The sequence below is a fragment of the Canis lupus genome, chromosome 19, assembly GCF_048164855.1.
Source record: "Canis lupus baileyi chromosome 19, mCanLup2.hap1, whole genome shotgun sequence".
Taxonomy (NCBI): domain Eukaryota; kingdom Metazoa; phylum Chordata; class Mammalia; order Carnivora; family Canidae; genus Canis; species Canis lupus.
This window is the reverse complement of record NC_132856.1, coordinates 51,313,656-51,336,052: the sequence shown is the minus strand read 5'-3', so window position 1 is coordinate 51,336,052 and position 22,397 is coordinate 51,313,656. Positions and strand designations below refer to the sequence as shown.

Below are 22,397 nucleotides of genomic sequence, written 5' to 3'. Positions count from 1 at the left end.
CCACATCTTTTTTTTTTTAAGATTTTATTTATTTATTCATGAGAGACAGAGAGAGAGAGATTGAGAGGCAGAGACACAGGCAGAGGGAGAAGCAGGCTCCATGCCGGGAGCCCCATATGGGACTCCATCCCAGGACTCCAGGATCATGCCCTGGGCCAAAGGCAGGTGCTGAACCACTGAGCCACCCAGGGATCCATCCCCCATATACCACATCTTTATCCATTCACCTAATCGAAGGACACTTAAGTTGTTTCCGTATCTTGACTATTGTAAATAGCGCTTCACTGAACATAGGGGTGCATATATCTTTTTGAATTAGTATTTTTGTTTTCCCTGGGTAACTACCTAGAAGTAAAATTATGGGATCATATGGTACCTCTATTCCATATGGGATCATATGGTACCTTTTTAATTTTGGGGGGGAGCCTCCACACTATTTTCCATAGTGGCTTCACCAATTTCCATTCTGAACAACATTCACCAAGATTCACTTTTTCCATTGCCAAAAAAATGTTATTTCTTGTCCTCTGGGTAATAGCCATTGTGATTGTTGTGAGATATCACACTGTAGTTTTGATTTGCATTTCCCTTCTAATGACTGATGCTGGATATCTTTTCATATGTCTGTTGGCCATGTGTATGTTTTCCTTGGAAAAATGTCTATTCAGGTCCTCTTCCTATTTTTCATTTGGATTATTTGGGGATTTTTAGTGTTGAGTTGTATGAATTCTTGATATATTTTGAACATTAATGCCGTACCTGATATATCATTTACACATACCCTCTTGCATTAAGTAGGCTATCTTTATGTTTTGTTGGTTTTCCATTTTAATTCTTTTTTTTAAAGATTTTATTTATTTATTCATGAGAGACGCAGAGGGAAAAGCAGAGACATAGGCAGAGAGAGAAGCAGAGCCTGATGCAGGACTCGATCTCAGGACCCTAGGATCACTCCCTGAGCCAAGGGCAGACACTCAACCACTGAGCCACCCAGTTGTCCCTTCATTTTGATTCTTAAAAGGATTGGTGTTAAAAAACCCTTTGGAGGGGATCCCTGGGTGGCTCAGCGGTTTAGCACCTGCCTTTGGCTCAGGGCACGATCCTGGAGTCCCGGAATGGAGCCTGCCTCTCTCTCTCTATGTCTATCATGAGCAAATAAATAAAATCTTAAAAAAAAAAAAAAAAAACACCCTTTGGTATATTTTGGAGAATTCTGTGTTGAAGCCACCTGGGCCTAGCCTTAATTTGTGGTGGTTCTTTATTTATTAATTCAACCCTTTTCTTGTTATGGAGGTGTTCAGATTTCTATTTATTCTTTTTAGGTTTATTTATTTAAGTAATCTGTACTCCCCAGTGTGGGGCTCAAACTCTTGACTGTGAGATCAAGAGTTGCACACTCTTCAGACTGAGCCACCAGGCACCCCGTCTATTTATTCTATTATAGTTTCAGTTGTTTGTTCTCTTAAGGAATCTATCCATTTCATCTGAGTTATCTAATTTGTTGCCATACATAAAATTGTTCATTAAACTCTTTCATTATCCTATTATTTCTGTAATGTCCATAGCAATGTCCCTCTTTCTTTTTCATTGCACGAATTTGAATCTTTTCTCTTTTGTTCTAGATCAGTAAGTAATAAGTCAATAAATGTAATCTATAAGGGATGTTTTTAGGGTTTTTTTTATTTTATTTATTTATTTGACACAGAAAGAGAGAGAGCACAAGCAGGGGGAGCAGCAGGCAGAGGGAGAGGGAGAACAGAATCCCTGCTGAGCAGGAGCCCAATGGGGAACTCGATCCCAGGATCCTGGGATCATGACCTGAGCTGAAGGCAGTTGCTTAACTGGCTGAGCCACCCAGGCACCTCTTAAGTGATCTTTAAATCAATATGCATAATATGAACAAATACGCAGGACCCAATGCAATGAGGAGTTATATAACAGTGGCCATACTCATAATTAACTAGCACAGGCTCTAAACTTTTAAACATGGCAAAAACAAAGACAAACCATGTCTATACCTTTATCTTTATGAGGAAATATTGCTGTTAATTCTAAAAATGCAGGATTTTCAGTATTGCTATCCATTGTTTACATGTACACCCAAGCAGTTCCTCAAACAGCATTTAAGATTTATTAGATGGTGGAGGAGAATGATCAATGACAATATCTTCACTCACTGAGGTCCCTGCCCTCCATAGAAGACATCAACCAACATACAACTCACCTCCCAGCTTCCCTCACTTGTCATTTCCTTTCCTTTAATGTGTTTATTTTCTACCTAGAAAGTAAAACTTTATTTAACCATCTCACTTATTCCACAAAAACATAAGCACCAGGAGTGCAAGAACTTCTTTCTTTCATGCATATATGTCCACAGCCTAGACTGCCTTCAATATTTGTGCTAAACTGGCTACTTTTCGGTCTACACTGTCTGGCATATGAGGTATCTTGGAAAATTAGTAGTAAGACCATAGTCCCGAAGCAAGGAAGTCTTTATTGGAAAAGGGATCCTGACTTTGTCTCCTGCTTGGTTTGTGTTCTTTGACAACTTATCTAAACTTATAAGCTTCATTTGACTTATAAAGGATATAACAAAAGTCATAGTTTGCTAAGGAATACATGATTTAAAATACATGCATTTTGAGGGGCCTGAGTGGCTCAGTCAGTTTAGTGTCTGACTCTTGATCTCAGGGCCATAAGATCAAGCCCTGCATCAGGCTCCATGTCCAGAATGGAACCTGCTTAAGATTGTCTCCCACTCCCTCTGCCCCTTGTGCCTTCTCTCTACCTCTCCAAAACAACAAAACAAAAACAAAAAACAACCATGCGTTTTAACTGACATACTTTATGGAAAGTGTCCAGTACACTGGACAAAATATTTCCGCATCTAAATGACAAAAAAGCAAAATTGTTCCAGAGGATTGGGAGTTGACCGTGGACTCCCTACAAGGTCTAGATATACCTTATTGAAGAGAAAAATGTCATACATGTCCATCATCAGACAAAGCTACTCTGTGACCATGATGGATCAAGACAGAATTGCTTTCTGTAATCATGTCTCTATAAATAGTAAAAGAGAACACATTCCAAACAGTAATAATGACCCAAATTTCCAGCTTCTGATACAATTGGTGCTGCTTATAAATCAGGTTTAGCATCATACCATTCTTTCTGCCTTCTAGATAAGAATGATTATGATTACTTATGATAGGATGATTAATCTCACTTCCTTACGGCATCCAACACACACACACAAATGTCCTGCTCCCAAGAGTAGCAATGAAATAATCTAAAACAAGTGAAAATCCTTTTACAAGGACTTTTCAGTGTGCACTGGTATTGTTACAGCCCACTGTCATTTACAGTGTGGTCATTCTTACAACTAGAATTCATATATCTTTTTTTTAAAGATTTTATTTATCCATTCATGAGAGACACACAGAGAGAGGGAGAGACATAGGCAGAGGGAGAAGCAGACTCGCTGTGGGGCCCGATGTGGGACTTGATCCCAGGACTCCAGGATCACACTCTGAGCCAAAGGCAGATGCTCAATTGCTGAGCCACCCAGGCCTCACTAGAATTCATATACCCTTGTCTTTACTCCACTTGTGCTCCCAGTGGTCACTGGCAGGAGGGGACTGAAAATACTGTGATGTAAGCTTTTGGTATTATGAATAAATGAGAAACTACTTTCATAATAAGTATGAAAGAATAAAAAATGCAATTTTCCTGAGGGAAAAAATACCTCAACTTGTATGCACAATAACATTGACTCAGAATATGTAATTAAAATTGATCTAAAAATCCATAATTACAATAGGATTTTAATAGTCTAGAGGGCTTTTTCTTTTTTTTTTTTCTTACACCTATCATGCCATGAATTATTAGGGAATGGGTTCCAACAGCTCAGGTTCCTTTCCATTGGCTCTCATAAACTGTGCTTTTCTGGGTGTACAGACTGGCGCTTCAGTTGAACCCAAGTACCTTTCTCTTTGGCTTTGTTCTTCTGTTCTTTCTTTCCTTACTTAAGTAGGCTCCACATCCAGCATGGAGCCCAACACAGGGCTTGAACTGACAACCCTGAGATCAAGACCTGAGCTGAGATCAAGAGTCAGATACTTAATCGCCTGAACCGCCAAGGTACCCCAGCTCCTTCTTTTTCCCATCATTTTCCTTCACATGCTTCAGGAAAGCATCTTGGCTCTTAGAGTGCTTAACATGCTCAATATGTACATTAATCCTTTCAGCAAAAACTCTACTCTTAACCTGTGTGTCTACAATAGTGTCAACAGTGTGCTGGGTCAGAACATTGTAGACTCTTCCAGATTTGCTATGGTGACATTTGTGGGGCATTCTTTTTTAAACAGTGCCCATTCCTTTCATGTCTACAATAGCACCTCTCTTGTAGATTCACATGTATGTGGCCAAAGGAACAATTCCATGTGTTCTAAAAGGCCTAAAGTACATATGGCAAAAAAAAAAAAAAAGAAGAACATATGGCAGGTGCCTCTCTTCTTTCTCTTTGTATTGGTCATTTTGGCAAATTACTGGGAGATGGTGGTTCTGGGCCAAAAGGCCACAATGGGATATTTTACTAAATATTTCAAGGGAAAAATCACAGAAGCATTCATTAGAGGAGAAAAATGCACATACTTTTAATGACGTAGAATCAAACTTAACTGAAAACATACTAAGTGATTTTGCTCAGCTACAAATAATGTGAAACACCCAGGATCTGCCTGATGTGAGGAAGATGCCAGTTCTCAGAGGGAAGTACAGGGTCACAGCAGTCACTGCACAGTGCAGAAGAATAACTCCCATACAGTTCTTTTGGACTGCACCAGTGTAGGAATCAGGAACACACAGTCATTAGAGGTATTAACAGAACAAGGTGTTTACTATGCAGATTATGCCCTTATATGAATATGATCGAGAGAAATTGGCAGTAGCACTTCAGAGAATATTCCATGACAGTAAAAATCTGCTTCCTGGTGTACACGTTAGAGCTTCCAGGTAAATCTAAACTGCATTGGATCTTCAATGTTAAACTTTGGGGGAGGGGTACCTGGGTGGCTCAGTTGATTAAGCATATGCTTTTGGCTCAGGTCATTATCTCAGGGTCCTGAAATGGAGCCCTGCATCAGGCTCCCTGCTCAGTGGAAGCCTGCATCCCCCTCTGCCTCTGTAGCTCTCCCTGCTTGTGCTCACTCTCTGTGAAATAAATAAATAAATAAATAAATAAATAAATAAATAAATAATTTTTAAGAAGGTAGAATATATATTATATGTGTTATAAATAATTAGTAATATATAAATATATATAAAATGGGTAAGGCATATGCAGTACTTGCCACAGGAAGATGGTAGGAAAAGAATCAACAAATACCCAGTGTCATTTTTCAATGTTTCATTTCTTTTTTTTTTTAAGATTTTATTTATTTATTCATGAGAGACACAGAGACAGAGAGAGGCAGAGACACAGGCAGAGGGAGAAGCAGGCTCCATGCAGGGAGTCCGATGTGGGACTGGATCCTGGGACTCCAGGATCACACCCTGGGCCGAAGGCAGGCGCTAAAACGCTGAACCACCCAGGGATCCCTCAATGTTCCTCTTCTTACAGAAAAATTCATGATTAAAAATTAAACCTGAAAAAAAAAAAAAATTAAACCTGCTGGGATCCCTGGGTGGCGCAGCGGTTTGGCGCCTGCCTTTGGCCCAGGGTGTGATCCTGGAGACCCGGGATCGAATCCCATGTCGGGCTCCCGGTGCATGGAGCCTGCTTCTCCCTCTGCCTGTGTCTCTGCCTCTCTCTCTCTCTCTCTCTCTCTGTGACTATCATAAATAAATAAAAATTTAAAAAAAATTATAAAAAAAAATTAAACCTGCTTGCATATTAGAATTACACATCAATTTTTTTCATGGGTCCAACAAACTTCAAAATAGAAATACAAACATTTTAGAAACTAAAGGGAAAAATTACCTATTAATTTTAGGAACTGTGTTTTAATGAGCATTTACAAAATGACCACACATCCATGTATACTTTCAAAATGAAATAGAAATCCATACTACAGAGAATCACTTTAAGAATGAGCCACTGAGGGCAACCCCGGTGGCGCAGCGGTTTAGCGCCGCCTGCAGCCCGGGGCGTGATCTTGGAGACCCGGGATCGAGTCCCACATCGGACTCCCTGCATGGAGCCTGCTTCTCCCTCTGCCTGTGTCTGCCTCTCTCTCTCTAGCTGTGTCTCTATGAATAAATAAATAAAATCTTAAAAAAAAAAAAAAAAGAAAGAGCCACTGAGAGATGCCTGGGTGGCTCAGTGGTTAAGTGCTTGCCTTCAGCTCAGGGCATGATCCCAGGGTCCTGGGATTGAGTCCCGCATCAGGCTCCCTCTGCCTATATGTCTGCCTCTCTGTCTCTCATGAATAAATAAATAAACAAAATCTTTAAAAGAAAAAAAAAAAGAATGAGCCACTTGGTGGCTCAGCTGGCCCACAATGGGCTCCACAGTGGGTGTAGAGCCTACTTTAAAAGAAAAAAAGGAATGAACCATTGTAACTGTTTGACAACATATATATATATATATATCAAACCACCATGCTGTATGTCTTAAACTTATACAGTGATACATGTCAATTATTTCTCAATAAAACTGGAAAAAAAGAATAAACCATTGATAAAGGCAATATATGTAGAACATTAATAATTTTTTTCAGGGGATCTCTGGGTGGCGCAGCGGTTTAGCGCCTGCCTTTGGCCCAGGGCGCGATCCTAGAGACCCGGGATTGAGGCCCACATCGGGCTCCCGGTGCATGGAGCCTGCTTCTCCCTCTGCCTGTGTCTCTGCCTCTCTCTCTCTCTCTGTGACTATGATAAATAATAATAATAATAATTTTTTTCAGGTTGTGAATTTTAGGGAATGTTATACACTAATTAATTTACACCAGAATAATATGATTTCTTTCCAGTGCAATTTTCGCATGACTTTGAAAATATTTGTTAAAATCAGAAAGTTTCCTATGTTGTTCATTTACAAGGTATCTATCTTATAAATTAAAAATTATGTCCTTGTTAAGGATGTGGGGGCAAGTGAATTTTCCTACAATGTTTACATTCAATACAATTCTCCCAGTGTGAGTTCTTCAGTGGCTTCTGAGGGAAATGCACTGATGGCTTTCTCACATTCCTTATGTTAATGTGGTTTCTCTCCAAGTGCCTTCTTGTATACTTCAGAAGGTCATTCAAGGGACACCTGGGTGGCTCTGCGGTTGAGCACCTGCCTTTGGCTCAGGGTGTGATCTGAGGGTCCCAGGATCGAGTCCCACATTGGGCTTCTGGCATGGAGCCTGCTTCTCCCTCTGCCTATATCTCTGCCTCTCTCTGTGTGTGTCCATCATGAATAAATAAATAAAATATTTTTTAAAAAGTCATTTAATAAATAAAGGCTTTTCTGAAATGCCTCAGATTCATAGAATTTCTCTAATATGAGACCTTTTATGTATATGACCATAATAAGACTTTACCATACAGTTTTCATTCATGCGGTTTCCCTGCAGGGTGAGTTTTTCAAGTATTCAGAATGAACTGAAACAACTGAAGGTTTGCCCACTTTCCTTGCATTCACATGGCTACTCTCCATTGAATTCTTTCACGGTTTTGAAAGAACTGGAACAAGGCACCTGGCTGGCTCAGTCAGAAGAGTGTGTGACTCTTGATTGTGGGGTCGTGAGTTCAAACCCAATGTTAGTTGTAGAGATTACTAAAAAGAAAAAGAGAGAAAGATTACTTAAAAAAAAAAATTCCTTACATTCTTGAGGCTTCTCTCCTATGTGATTTCTTTCCTGTTTTTGAAAGGAATTTGAAAAACCGAAGGCTTTATCACATTGTTTATATTCATATGGTTTCTCTCCAGTGTGAGTTCTTTGATGAATTCAAAGTAACTGAGGCAACTAGAGACTTTCCTACAGTGCTTACATCTCTATAGGGCTGCTCTCCAGTGGGAGTTTGCTCAGGCTTTTGAAAGTTTTTTAAAGTTATGGTGATGTTTTTGAAAGTTGTGGCAATTTCTGAAAGTCTCTCCACACTTACATTAAAAGGGTTTCTCTCCAATGTGAATCCTTTCATGGACTTGAATAAACTGGCAGTGCTTGAAGGATTTTGCACAGTGCTTACTTTTATAAGGCTTCCTTCATATTCCTGATACTCATGTGGTTTGTGTCCAGTGTGAGATCTCATATGCTTGGTAAAGGATGGATGATGCATGAATACTTGTCCACACAAACTGAATTTGCATAATTTTATCCCAGTAGGAGTCTTCTTTTTCTGATTGTGATTTGCAACCTGGCTGAAAGTCTCTCCACACTGACAACCTTCTTTACTTTTATAGAGTCCCTCTATCACATGCCTGCTATAAGAAATGAAAAGCATATCACTAACAGCTCTTTATTAATGACTTCATATTTATTAATGGTTATTACAATGCTTTTAAAACTTTACCATTTTCAAAAATGTGTATATTTTTGCACTTTCTGATTAAAAGTGAATATGCTAAATGCTCTTCAAGCTATTATCAAAAGTGATATTTATTTCAAACGTTGAACATCTAGGCCTGTGAGGAAAAAATTTTGACGAAAATATTCTAAAATAAATTTGAAAATGAGCTTATTTCTTTGCATGTTTTTAAAAGTTCATGACAAACTTTAATTTTCTCTCAGAACATTTTGTTCTCACATGCAATAGGATTTGTCCTTAGATTTGTCTCGTGATTTTCATCTTTGTCATATTCTTCACATTTTTCTCCTAAAATTCAGATATGGGAAAACATTGTAAGTTATAAAAGGTTATAGAAAAATTGCTAGAGTCTAGGTCCATGATGAGACGTGACCATGCCTGGTTTATTTAACTACTGATGAGCAAGTAACACTGGATCTCTAGTTGACCAAGTAAGTAAGAATGTTGTCATCTACAGGGATAGGTGAGATGGACAGCACTGGTGGTCTATACTCATTTCATAAGAAATTCACATAGGACTTTGATTTCTCAACATTTATTCTATGACTTGGTCATCGGATGCTTCCTCTCCGGCCACACTCACTTTATGAATTTTTTTTTAAAGATTTTTTTTTTAATTTTTATTTATTTATGATAGTCACAGAGAGAGAGAGAGAGGCAGAGACACAGGCAGAGGGAGAAGCAGGCTCCATGCTGGGAGCCCGACGTGGGATTCGATCCCGGGTCTCCAGGATCACGCCCTGGGCCAAAGGCAGGCGCCAAACTGCTGCACCACCCAGGGATCCCTCACTTTATGAATTTAACAGCATCATGAACACAGGAATTCACTGCAACATTTTTATGGTGATCACTTCAAGTCTCCATTGCTCTCCATTGTTAGGGAACAGAACATCCTGGAGAAATGCTATACAAATGAAAGAATATTTCCATCTTAAGACCATCAATTCTTTGTGAGAAAAACTTTCATCTTTTTTTTTTAAAGATTTTATTTATTTATATATTTATTTATTTAGAGCATAAGCAGGGGGAAGGGCAAAAGGAAGACAGGGAGAGAGTATCTTTTATTTTTTATTTTGTTTTTTTTTAAGATTTTATTTATTTATTCATGAGAGAGAGAGAGGCAGAAGGAGAAGCAGGCTCCATGCAGGGAGCCCGATGTGGGACTCGATCCCGGGATTCCAGGACCACACCCTGGGCCGAAGGCAGGCGCCACCCAGGGATCCCCCAGGGAGAGAGTATCTTAAGCACACTCTGTGCTGAGCATAGAGCCCAATGCAGGGCCCAACCCCACAACCCTGATATCACAATGAAATCAACAGTTAGATACTCAACCAACTAAGCCACCCAGGTGCTCCTCAACTCTTTCTTAAATACCCACTATACCACACAGTACATGAAGCACAGGGTCACAAGTGCATAATATTTTATGAACAAACACAGGAAAAAAAATGGAAGTTTTTTCTTCTATTCCCATCCCCAAACATGAGAGGCCAGGAGAATCCAAACTGTTACAATACCCAGCTGGTCAGAATGTCTTGAAGTCCCCCAGACCATTACAATCATATCCAGCTGGATGAACAAGATTAATCTTACAGGGAGTATACTTATAATATATTATCATTATAATTTGTATAATATTTATCACTGATTCATTTTTACCTTTTCTGTCTCATTTCATAGACTAGGAAGATAGTCAGAATATATAACTCAGATATGAGAAAAAGGCATGACAACTTAGACATCTCCCAAGTCCATATACTCATGAGTCTCAAAGTTGCCTCCTGCTAATTTACAGGATATAAAGGCACACATAGTGAGATGCTAAGATACCAGAAGAGATTTTCCAACAGAATCTTATCACTCTAACCAAGGCCTTGGAGACCTTGAGGAACATGTTAGACATGGAATTTGCAAGGGACTTCACTGAATTCTGTGAATTTGATCATAATATGAAACATAGAGTTCAACAGTGCTTTCCTCCAAAAACCTCACCAAATCCCTTTTTTCCATTTCTGTTGCAAGTGGTCTCCAACTAGCCACTCTAGAGGCTTTCCTCCCAGCTTCACTCATTTCTGAGTTCTTTCGCTGGGAAGGCAGCAGGATAGCCCATCCCAAGCACAGGAATCCCTCAATGGATTAGTTCCTCTAAATGTTGGTCCCTCAAAGAGATCAGTAACCCAATGATGTCCATGTCAAAGGAACAGAGAAATTCTAGTACTAGCAATTCTAATTCTAGCAATTCAGCCCAGCATTTCTAGTGCTAAGATTGACTTATTCTGTAGAGTGACAGCAAACTAGAAACCTCTCTTGTGGACCCAGGGAGTAATGAGCTGCCTGGGTCAGTTCTAACAACTCTTTCCACATGGGAACTGCAGAGCATGCTCACAAACAGTTCTATTATCTAGTGTGAGGTAGAGAGTGAACATTAGCAGCCCTGAGATTGCTTACCCTTAGAAATCCTGGATGACAAAGTTCATCCTTCGCTGGTGTCTGGGAAACGGGATTTTGGGAGTGACCTCACCAACCGTATCAATGAGTGTCTCAGTGTGTCTAAAGCATTTATGCAAACATGGTACATGGTAAATTCCTGTCTTCCTTTTTGAGAATCTGTTATTGTTACACCTTAAGCAGAGGGGCTGATACAATCAGCCACCCCAAAATCACTCTGGACACCGAGTCTCTACAAAGCTTCCCTGGTAGACATTTCACTTGTGTACTCACAACTTGTTGCTTGAAGAATTGAGCCTATCCTCTGTGATTACACTGAGACTACATTTGAAAGCTTGCTCCTGGTTTCTTCCACAGCAATTTTTTTTAAGATTCTATTTATTAAAAAAAAAGATTCTATTTATTTTTTAAAGATTTATTTATTTATTCATGAGAGACAGAGAGAGAGTCAGAGACATAGGCAGAGGGAGAAGCAGCCTCCCTGCAGGGAGCCCAATGTGGGACTCGATCTTGGATCCTGGGATCAGGCCCTGAGCAGAAGGCAGATGCTCAACCCCTGAGCCACTCAGGGATCCCAACGATTTTATTTATTTATTCATGAGAGACAGAGAAAGAGAGAGGCAGAGACACAGACATAGAGAGAAGCAGGCTCCTCGCAGGGAGCCCAATGCAGGACTTAATCCCTGGACTAGGATCACACCCTGAGCCGAAGGCAGACGCTCGACCACTGAGCCACCCAGGTGTCCCTTCCATAGCAAATTTTAATTCAGTGCCAAACAAAACTAATAAAAAAAATATAATAAACTTCCATTGAATGCCTTGTTTGAGAGCCCAACATTGTATATTCTGGGAAATGAAATGACTCCCTTTATTACTCTGAGTTGTGTCTGGAACTCTGACATACATGAGGAGTGTCCTGGTGAGGCTATAGTATATGTAGAGAAAAGAGCCACTTTGATAATGAGGGTAACTGTGGCAACGCTTCCCAGTTACCCAAAGATGCAACTCTTAGAGTAGCAAATAGGTGAGTGCTATTGGTACTATTGGTGAGTGTAAAAATGAATATTGTGTGGTCACTTGTGATGACCCTTGGGCCTATTCCTTCATAAAACATCCTACTTAAGACATGAAAAGCAACATCTTTGCCTGAGCTCCATCATGTACTAGTGTGGTGATGTTATACCTAATGTCTATGAATTTCCATTGCTTTTCCCTCAAGTAATCCTATGGGAGGACCTCCTCCAGCACTAGGGCATCTCACAAGAGGAAAGGGAGGGAGACCCTCTCCCTCAGGAGGAATATCATAGAGGGCAAGCATCTGCTCTACCATGTCTCAAGTGGGTCTATGTACTGAGTCCTTGGGGTGCTGTTTCCAGATTCCAAGGCAAAATAGACCACTGGATAGGTGGTCATATACTCAAAGCTATCTACTAAAGACAACCCCTTAAGCAGAAGTAACTGCAGCCCTACTGGCATATAGTGTGAGGCCTATGGCAAGTTCTTGCATCAGATACCTATAGACAACTTAAAGCAGCACAAGTAACTCCAGGAAACATAAGATGAAGTCAATGAAGTCTCTAGTGAGGGAGTCTGTGGGTGCTAGGAGTGCCAATTACATGATGATTTGAAGAGCCTCCACCCATTTGTGGTACAGGAGTCCATTAGAGCTGAGCCAATTTGCAATTAATAAGCATAAATGGGTTCAAGTAAGATTTGTAAACAAGGAATATGTTACCTCTGGAACAAAAAAATGTAGCAGATGTTGTGGGTGCTGGGGGGAGAACAGCTATTTTGTCATGCTATCATGGAAGCACAGGGTATCAGATTATCAATAAGTTCCAGAAATTTAGGGGGATCCCTTGGTGGCTCAGTGGTTTGGCGCCTGCCTTTGGCTCAGGGTGTGATCCTGGAGTCCTGGGATCAAGTCCCACATCGGGTTCCCTGCACGGAGCCTGTTTCTCCCTCTGTCTGTGTCTCTGCCTCTCTGCCTCTCTCTCTCTCTCCTGAATAAATAAATTAATTTTTTTAAAAAGTTCCAGAAATTTAACAAAGTTGGCAGTGCTCACTTTATATGCATGACAATGTTCTACTTTTTGCTAGCCACTCTTTTTGGTATTTGAATTTCCTATAAGTCTTTGGAGGAGGAGGAAGTCATTAATGTAATGTGGCACCTGTGTTCTTGGAGCACTTAGGACACAGTTCAGATCTTGCCTGCAATGACTGTGTGGGATGGCAAAGGTGTTCAAGATCTGTCAGGAAAACTCCTTAAAGGTATATTCTGTTCCTTCAAAGTGAAGGCTGTTGAGACAGAACAGACCCCACTGAATCTGTGGTGGCAGGATAGCTGCCTGTTGGTCCTAAGTGGGAGTCAGTAATTTCCATAAAGCTGGGGACTGGGCATAGAGGTCTATTGGGTGCAACCACAGCTACAAGGTGGTGGTAATCCACTGGGAGGTATCATTTGTTCATGCCAGATTTAACACGCCAAAGTCAGCTGTTCATAGGAGAGGCACTGGGAATAATCAACCCTTCACTAAGCAGACTTTGTATATGCTTTCAATCCTTTTAGGGCCTGTGCAATTTCCACTGGGCCATATCAAGCACTCTATTTGAAGGATAAGGTTCATGGGGTCCCATTTTTTCAAGATCATTTGTAAGTGGCAATGGCTTTCTTTAATTTTAGTCTACGAATCATTTGTTCAGAGCTTCCCAGCTCACTATGGGATATTTTAGGACAGTACGTGCTATGATCATGGGGGTTTAGACAGGATCATACTTCTGATGGTCAAGGAGAAATAGCTGCTCTATTTGTCCCCTACAGTTACAGCCCTGAGATCATCGGGGCACCCTGCTTAAATGTAGTGAGATCCCAGGTAGATCTGTAATTTGAGACCTAGTATTGATTAACTGCTTGAAGGTTTCTGGGTTAGTGCACTACATCACTAGAGAAATTAATCTGAAAAAAAAATTAATCTGGAATTTATGTTGTAGAGGCTGAAAAGCCAATCAGTGGACCTTTATCTGCTTTGTTATGTCAGTTCTTTTTGTATATTTTGGATTTCCAAATGGGTCAAGTCATAAACCTTTGTTTCAGTATTATTTCCTTTTGTTCCCTCCCTCCTGTCTTCCTCTGTTTTTTTTTTTAAGATTTTATTTATTTATTTATTAATGAGAAACAGAGAGAGAGAGAGGCAGTAATACAAGCAGAGGGAGAAGCAGGCCCCATGCAGGAAGCTCAACGTGGGACTCCATTCCCAGTATCCAGGATTATGCCCAGGGCTGAAGGCGGCGCTAAACCGCTGAGCCACCCAGGCTGCCCTCTCTGGTTTGTTGTTGTTGTTGTTGTTGTTATTGTTGTTGTTGACTGGATGCACTTTGGGGGAAGGGAGTGTCCTCTCTAGATTGGTATATATATGTAAAGTTTCTTTCTTCCCTTCAGAGACCCTCAAAGCAGTGCCATCAGGATTAGGAGCCTCCCTGATGACAACTGGTTGCCTTATAGGATTTAAGGACCCTGGACTTAAGTCAGGTTTGAATTAATCCTTTTGCTATGCCACAGGGGGACCTGTGTTGTCCCCTATACCTAGAGGCTCAGGATCTTTGCAATAGTAGAGACCTCATCCACAGAGGGAAACTCTAAAGAGAAATAAGAATGAAGAGTGGGTGACGGAACGTGAGTGGCAGCAGCAGCAGCAGAGGGACTTCAGTGTCCTGGTGAACCCTCTAGGGTTAAGAGTCTGGACTCAGCTTGTATTCTAATGGCCACCTTTCTCCTTTCTCATCTTTATCTCTCTCTTTTTAAAAAAGATTTTCTTTATTTATTTGAGAGAGGGAGAGAAAGCACGAGCAGAGTGTAGGAGCAGAGGGAGAGGGAGAAATAGACTCCCCACTGAGCAGGGAGCCCAATGTGGGACTCTATCCCAGGACCCTGGGATCATAACCTTAGCTAAAGGCAAACACTTAACTGACTGAGCCACTCTTGTCTCTTTTTAAATGACAGCTGTGTCAGGACACCTAGATAGCTCAGCAGCTGAGCTCTGCCTTTGGTTCAGGGCATGATCCCGGGATCCTGGGATCAAGTCCTGCATCGGGCTTCCTGTGGGGAGACTGCTTCTTCCTCTGCCTATGTCTCTGCCTCTCTCTCTGTGTCTCTCATGAATAAATAAATAAAATCTTTAAAATAAAATAAAATAAATGACAGTTGTTTTAGGAGCAATCCCCATTGGGCCCTCCTCTTCCACAGGGTATACTCTCCTCTGCCACTCCCATTCCCCTGGTATATCTAGACCAACTCAGCTCCTGTCATAGTTTCATTCTAAAACATAGGTAGACACTGGCAAAGACCCTAACCCAGGACCACATTGAGGAGAGCCCTGAACCTATACTCTTGTTCCCAAATGCCTAGGAAGGGCAGCTCAGGTGGCTCAGCAGTTTAGCGCCTGCCTTCAGCCCAGGGCGTGATCCTGGAGATCCGGGATCCAGTTCCATGTCGGGCTTCCTGCATGGAGCCTGCTTCTCCCTCTGCCTGTGTCTCTGCCTCTCTCTCTCTATCTCTCTCTCTCTGAGTGTGTGTGTGTCTCTCGTGAATAAATAAATAAATAAAAACTTTAAAAAAATGCCTAGGAAATCTCCAAACTACCAACTCAGATAAACCTAATCTAGACCTAAGGCTTGATGGGGTCACGAATGCAGCACAGGCCAGCACAGGTCACAGCATAAGCTCCCCAGCACCCTGCAGCTCACAGTATATGACCTCATCAAACAGCAGAGCAGATGGGCAAGTCAGAGCAAGAGAAGACAGAACCATGGGTCATGGTCATGTATGGACATGCTGCTCAGAGCATCAACTGTTATGGTCACCTGCAGATGTGCGATTCACACAGAGAGCAGTGTCCCACATGTGGGCTCACCTGTACAGATAAGAGAAGAAAAAGCTTATGACTCCCAAAATAAAGAGCTCAGCTCTGAAATAGCATCAGAAAGTGAGGAAATGAGCCTGGCCTGGGTTTTCATTGCAGTTGGGAAGTGGGGAAAGGGCAAGAGTTCTGTACACAAGCAGGAACTTTTCTGGTTGGAATATCCCACCTGCTCTAGAAGAGAGACCACCTAGGCTTTTTCATTCACTCATAAAGCAGGGAGCACAAGGGGCAGAGGGCAGAGGGCAGGGTGAGGCTTAATTAAGCTCTTAGCTTAAGAGCCTGAAGACTTGTTCCAAGAATAAATAAACATAGCAAAGAAAATAGGAATTTGCAATTGCTTGTTTTAATATTAAGAAACCCTCCCCAAATCAAATAATCCAATCAGGAAATGGGCGGAAGACATGAACAGACATTTCTCCAAAGAAGACATACAAATGGTCAACAGACACATGAAAAAATGCTCAACATTACTCAGCATCAGGGAAATACAAATCAAAACCACAATGAGATGTCGCTTCACACCAGTCACAATGGCTAAAATGAATAAGTCAGGAAACAAATGTTGGCAAGGATGCAGAGAAAGGGGAACCCTCTTACACTGCTGGTGGGAATGCAAGCTGGCCCAGCCACCCTGGAAAACAGTATGAAGGTTCCCCAAAAAGTTAAAAATAGAGCTACCTTACAATATAGCAAGTGCACTACTACATATTTACCCCAAAGATACAAATGTAGTGCTCTAAAGGGGCACCTGCATCCCAATGTTTACAGCAGCCATGTCCACAAGAACCAATAAAGAAAATGTGTGTATATATATATATTAGCCATCAAAAAAATGAAATATTGCCTTTTGCAATGACATGAACGGAACTAGAGGGGATTATACTTAGCAAAATAAGTCAATCAAAGAGACAAATATATGACTTCACTCATGTGGAATTGAAGAAATAAAACAGAGGATCATGGGGAAGGCAGGGGAAAATAAAACAAGATGAAATCAGAGAGGGAGACAAACCATAAGAGACTCTTAATCATAGGAAACAAAATGAGGTTTGCTAGAGGGGAGGTGGGGGGGATGGGGTAACTAGGTGACAGGCATTAAGGAGGACATGTAATATAATGAGCACTGGGTGTGATATACAACTGAGGAATCACTGAACTCTACCTCTGAAACTAACAATACATTATATATTAATAAACTGAATTTAAATTAAGAAAAAGGAAACCTTAACAGGAGGCTCAAGAAATGACCTAGAGGGGTCCAGGATTTATGAGCATTGAGTCTTCTTAAGTTAGACTTCCAAAAAAAAAAAAAAAAAAGTTAGACTTCCTGTCTTACAGATTTCCTTATAATAAAGACATATTTATATTTTTATTTTTAACTTTCATATATGAGAAGCCATTCTAAGGGGTGTCTAGGTGGTTTGGTCAGTTAAACTACTGAGTCTTGATTGCAGCTCAGGTCAAGATTGTGTGGTCACAGGATCAAGCCCCAGGACTGAACTGAGGTGCAAGACAGGCTCCGCATTCAGTACTGAGTCCACTCCAGATTCTTTCTCCTTCTGGCCCTCCCCCATCCTCTTAAATAAACGAATTGAATCTTTTTTAAAAAGCCATTCTAAGATTTAATTCCTTATAATACTAACAGATAAAAAAGTGTAAACCACACAAAATAAAAATTCTCAAGTCTCTTTTCCCTCCTCAAGTCTCTTTCAAACACAACATGGAGCAGTGTAGTTTGTCCTTCCTCTATCCACCACTTGGGATATTTTCTATTTTCAGGATTAAGTAGCATATAGAGGTTTGAGTTTAGCTCCTTAAATGCATTGGATTTTCAAAGATTAATATAAGCTTTGAGCAGTTTTCCTCACATCAATTAAAACAGGAATTTAGGGGCGCCTGGTGGCTCAAAGTCCGTTGAGCATCTGACCGTGTCTCAGATCATGATCTCAGGGTCCTGGATCAAGCCCCATGAGGAGCTCCTCACTGAGAGGTAGTCTGTTTCTCCCTCTCCTTCTGTCCCTGCCTCCACTTCTGTGTGTGTGTATACTCATGCATACACTCTCTCAAATAAATAAAATCTTAATTTAAAAAAAATGAATTCAATTGCTTTTAGCCTGTTGAGTATCAATGTTCTCTAGGGACACACAAACAAAAACTGATCCTAAAATGAAAAGTGACCTGAGAACTTAAATGAATGCTACTTAAATAAATTCTACTTGGTTTCCAGAATTTTCTAGCTTTCCTCACACCCTATCTCTCAATCAACTTACAGTTTAGGAGCCCAAGCACTGGGGGAAACCAGAGCCAAAGGGCTGCCCTCATCAATCAATAAAAGAATCCAAAGGAAAGAAACACTGGACTCAGCACAGATGAGCAGCCTGCTTCCCCCAGGACAGAAGGAAAGCCATATTCAGAAGGTTCCACATTCTAGACTGTCCCCGTGGAGACAGAAGCCCTGGAGTGGCTCAGTCTTTGGTGAGGGAGGGTAGGGACACCTGAGCAGTCACAGGAATGACCTCTGGGTGCCCCACACACCCTCCCCTCCCTGGAGCATGATGGATACGCTCCCTACCTCAGGCCTCCATTCTCACAGGTGTGGAAACTCTCAGCAGAATTCAACTCAAGGTTCTGACCCAAATAACTGCCCCAGTCACTGACTCTAATCCAGAACACAGAATTTGATTTTCCCAGACTTTCTCAATGTAAACAATTCACACTCTGAGGTGCACCAATGTTATGGATGCAAAACTCCAATTTCTATCTAGAAAAGGCCCAAGGAGTCAGCCCCGGTGGCTCAGCGGTTTAGCGCCACCTTCAGCCCAGGGCGTGATCCTGGAGATCCAGGATCCAGTCCCAAATCAGGCTCCCTGCATGGAGCCTGCTTCTCCCTCTGCCTATGTCCTCTCTCTCTCTCTCTGTGTGTCTCTTGTGAATGAATGAATGAATGAATGAATGAATGAATGAATGAATAAAATCTAAAAAAAAAAAAAAAAGGAAAAGAAACCCCACAAGTAATTATTAGATTCAAAAAAAGATTAAGGGTGCCTGGTTGGCCCAGTCAATTAAGTTTTGACTTAGGCTCAGGGGACAATCTCAGGTTCCTGGGATTGAGGCCCCAGTAGAGCTCCTTGATCAGCAGGGAGTCTGCTTGTCCCTCTCCCTCTGCTCCTCCCCCTTTTTGTGCTCTATCTCCCAAATAAATAAATAAAATCTTTAAAAAAACAAATAAAATTCAACGAAAAATGTTAATTATTTTTTTAAAAGCTAATTATTATTTCCAGGGCAAGAAAAAGTTTTATAAACTCTTTAAAAAAAACTCTTAATTATACTTGAACACTTCTGGTCTGCACATATAGGCCCTGGAAATCCATTGAACAAACCAAAATTTAAAAAAAAAATTTAAGAATGTTACTCACCCATGGTATGAGGAGAAAAGGGGAGCAAGAATTTTTAATACAAGCAGGGGGACCTGGCTGCCTCAGGCTGGAGAGCATGCAACCTTTCCTCTTGAGGATTCTGAGTTCAAGCCCCACATTGGGTGTAGAGCTTACATAAATACAGAAGACCTATTTTTTTAAAATATAAAAAATAAATAATTAAAATTACACTTAAAAGAGTAGTTTTTATTTATTTTTTAAAGAATTTTTTTAAAGATGTATTTATTTATTTGAGAGGGCAGAAGGAGAGAGAGATTCCTGAATCAGAGTCCTCACTGAGCCCCGAGCTGGTCGCAGGGCTCCAACACACCACCCTTACTTGACCTAAACCAAAAACCAAGAGTCCGCTGCTTAACCCACTGAACCACCCAGGCGCCTGCACCCAATAAAGACCCTGGGAGGAAAAACACAAGATTTTCACAAACGTGGGCAGCCCGGGTGGCTCAGCGGTTTAGTGCCGCCTCCGGCCCAGGGCATGATCCTGGAGACCCGGGATCGAGTCCCTCATTGGGCTCCCTGCTTGGAGCCTGCTTCTCCCTCTGCCCTTGTCTCTGCCTCTGTGTGTGTGTGTGTCTCTCATGAATGAATGAATAAAATCTTTAAAAAAATTTTCTTTCACAAACGTAATTCCAAGTAGTTATTCTCTGCTATCTTCAGATGTAAATATCCACAGACAAAAAAATAAACCATTTAAAATGAGCCATCCGTTCACTGTGGGAAAATGATGAACAAGTAAAATATTGGGACTGTTAGAATTGCACCACAGAGAAAAAATAAGTTGGTCATGACGCTGTAAATGGAAGATGGGAATCTCACGTTTTGGCAGGCGGGGATGTACCTGAAGTTCAGGCATTTACTCCGAGCCTTAAGGAGGGCTTGGCTGTCGTGGAAACAGTCGTGGATTTCAGACCTTGCTTCCCAAACGTCTGGAACGCGCAGGAGGAAACGGGCCGCTGATGGGGACCAAGGAGGGTGCGGGGACCCCACTGACCACAGCTCCTCCCACGCAGTAACGAGAACGAGTCACAATGGTCCTCTGACGACACCCCGCGGTCACCGCACAGTCGGAGACGCTGCCGCGGGCGCAGAAGTCGGGGTGCGCTGGAATGGGGTCCCCGCTCTCGGACCTGCCGGGACGCCACGCGCCGGAGGGGATCAGAGTCCGAGCGGCGCCACCTGGGCCTCGGGTCCGCAGACGCGGGAGATGACCGCGGGGAGGCCAGTCGGGCCACTGCGGATCCGCGCCTGCTGAGAGCGACACGTTCGTCACCCAACACCACGGGCGCACCACCCTTTGTACGTTTCCTGGGTTACCCAATGGTTTCCCTTTACTCCCGCGGACAAAGGAATCACAGCGGAACAGAAGCGAGGCCAGGGCAACGTGGGCCCTAAAGGCAAGCGACCTGGGGTACCCAGCGAGGCTGAAAAGAGCAGACCTCCGCCTCGGTTGCGCAGCAACGCCCCACCCACCGCCCCGCCGCCGCCTCTGATTGGACAGTTCGCAAGGCCTCGGCCCCCCCCACACACACCTGAGTGACCGCGGGGTCGGAGGTTAGGTGTCTGAGCCTAACACCTGCTATTAAGACGACCCGTCCGCGGACCTGTGCGTGGTAACGTACTGCTTGCTGCCAGTCCACTCCTGGAAGTCTGATCCTTCTTCGCAAACACAGACACTTAAAAATCACTTCTCCAGACTCACATAGTCTACTCTGACCGTTCACCATGGCGTTCAGGTGGTTGAAACTACCTGAATTTAAAGCTTGTTTTTTGGAGAACTTTTACCCCCTTATCAGCTATTGTGTCTCTTCAGACCTCAGTAAAAAAAAAAAAAAAAAAAAAAAAAAAAAAAAAGAAAGAAAGAAAGAAAGAAAGAAAAAGAAAACACCAGCGATCTCTGCAGAAGCCAGGACTCAAGGTCATCTAGTATAGTTCCAGCCTATGAACAGGAAAGGCCCTACATTCCTTATCAATTAATCCAGCCTAAGACCCTATCCAGTTTTTACAGGATCTCAGAGCATGTCCAAAGCGCCTTCCTATCCTAAAAGAACCTCTTTTATTTATTTATTTTTTTCCCTAAGAGAACCTCTTAACCTCAGGAGTGGAATTTTGCCTCTTCCTGGTGGTGTCTCCACCTTAATGTTTGTTCAATGTGCATGCTCCATTTTTCCTCATGCACACCCTTTTCATTGAAATGTGTGTTATCACACCCCTGATTATAAAAAAGAAAGAAAGAAAGAAAGAAAGAAAGAAAGAAAGAAAGAAAGAAAGCGAAAGAAAGAAAGAAAGAAAAAGAAAGAAAGAAAGAAAAAGAAAGAAAGAAAAAGAAAGAAAGAAAAAGAAAGAAAGAAAAAGAAAGAAAGAAAGAAAGAAAAAGAAAGAAAGAAAGAAAAAAGAAAGAAAGAAAAAAAGAAAGAAAGAAGAAAGAAAGAAAGAAAGAAAGAAAGAAAGAAAGAAAGAAAGAAAGAAAGAAAGAAAAAGAAACCTTTCTCCCACTTCAGGGAGGTGAATTTGAGGCTTGTCCTTATATCTTTTCCTTTGGCTGCCAATCAAACAATCTTTCCTTGCTGCAAACCTGTTGTCTCCATAATTAGCTTTGTTGTGCATCCGGGAGAGACTTGGGTTTGGTTACAGCCCCATTTTGCTCTTTGATTCTTGACAGCTGGACTCTGTCGTGGTTTTGCCAAAAATGTGCACAGGCACAGTGCCAGGAATGCATTAGGTGGGCATCCTTCCAGAACTTCACAGTCAGAAAAAGAACACTGGAACCAAAACAAACCAGCATTTCAGAAGAAAAATTACTTCTCGGTATTTATAATGGTTAACTTTAGAAAATGCTTCTGACATGAAAATGCAGATACCATGTGAAAATACAAACAGGACTCTTTCTCACCAGTCATCCAATCACTCCCAGTGGTCTCTCTCCTGTGATTAAAATAACAAACCTGCTGATTGATGAGACTAGGATAACAGAATAGCATTCATTCTAACAACGATGGAATCACACTGAGAGATTACTACCTTGCAATTATTTGAGAAAATGGTCACTGTTATGATCACCTGAGTCGAATTGAACCACCTA

At 41.6% G+C, this 22,397-nt stretch overlaps 1 long non-coding RNA gene across 2 annotated transcripts in view; it reads right to left on the bottom strand.

Annotated features, from left to right (window-relative positions):
* The window catches only part of LOC140610765 (uncharacterized), a 31,245-nt gene extending 10,473 nt beyond the window's left edge, over positions 1 to 20,772 (bottom strand). For both annotated transcript variants that reach the window (XR_012012290.1, XR_012012289.1), the window contains exons 1-4: positions 20,157 to 20,772; positions 19,298 to 19,447; positions 8,092 to 8,410; positions 7,527 to 7,762 (exon numbers count right to left, since the gene is read on the bottom strand). This is a non-coding gene — a long non-coding RNA (uncharacterized lncRNA). The remainder of the gene's footprint in view (positions 1 to 7,526; positions 7,763 to 8,091; positions 8,411 to 19,297; positions 19,448 to 20,156) is intronic.
* Positions 20,773 to 22,397: the final 1,625 nt, after the last annotated feature.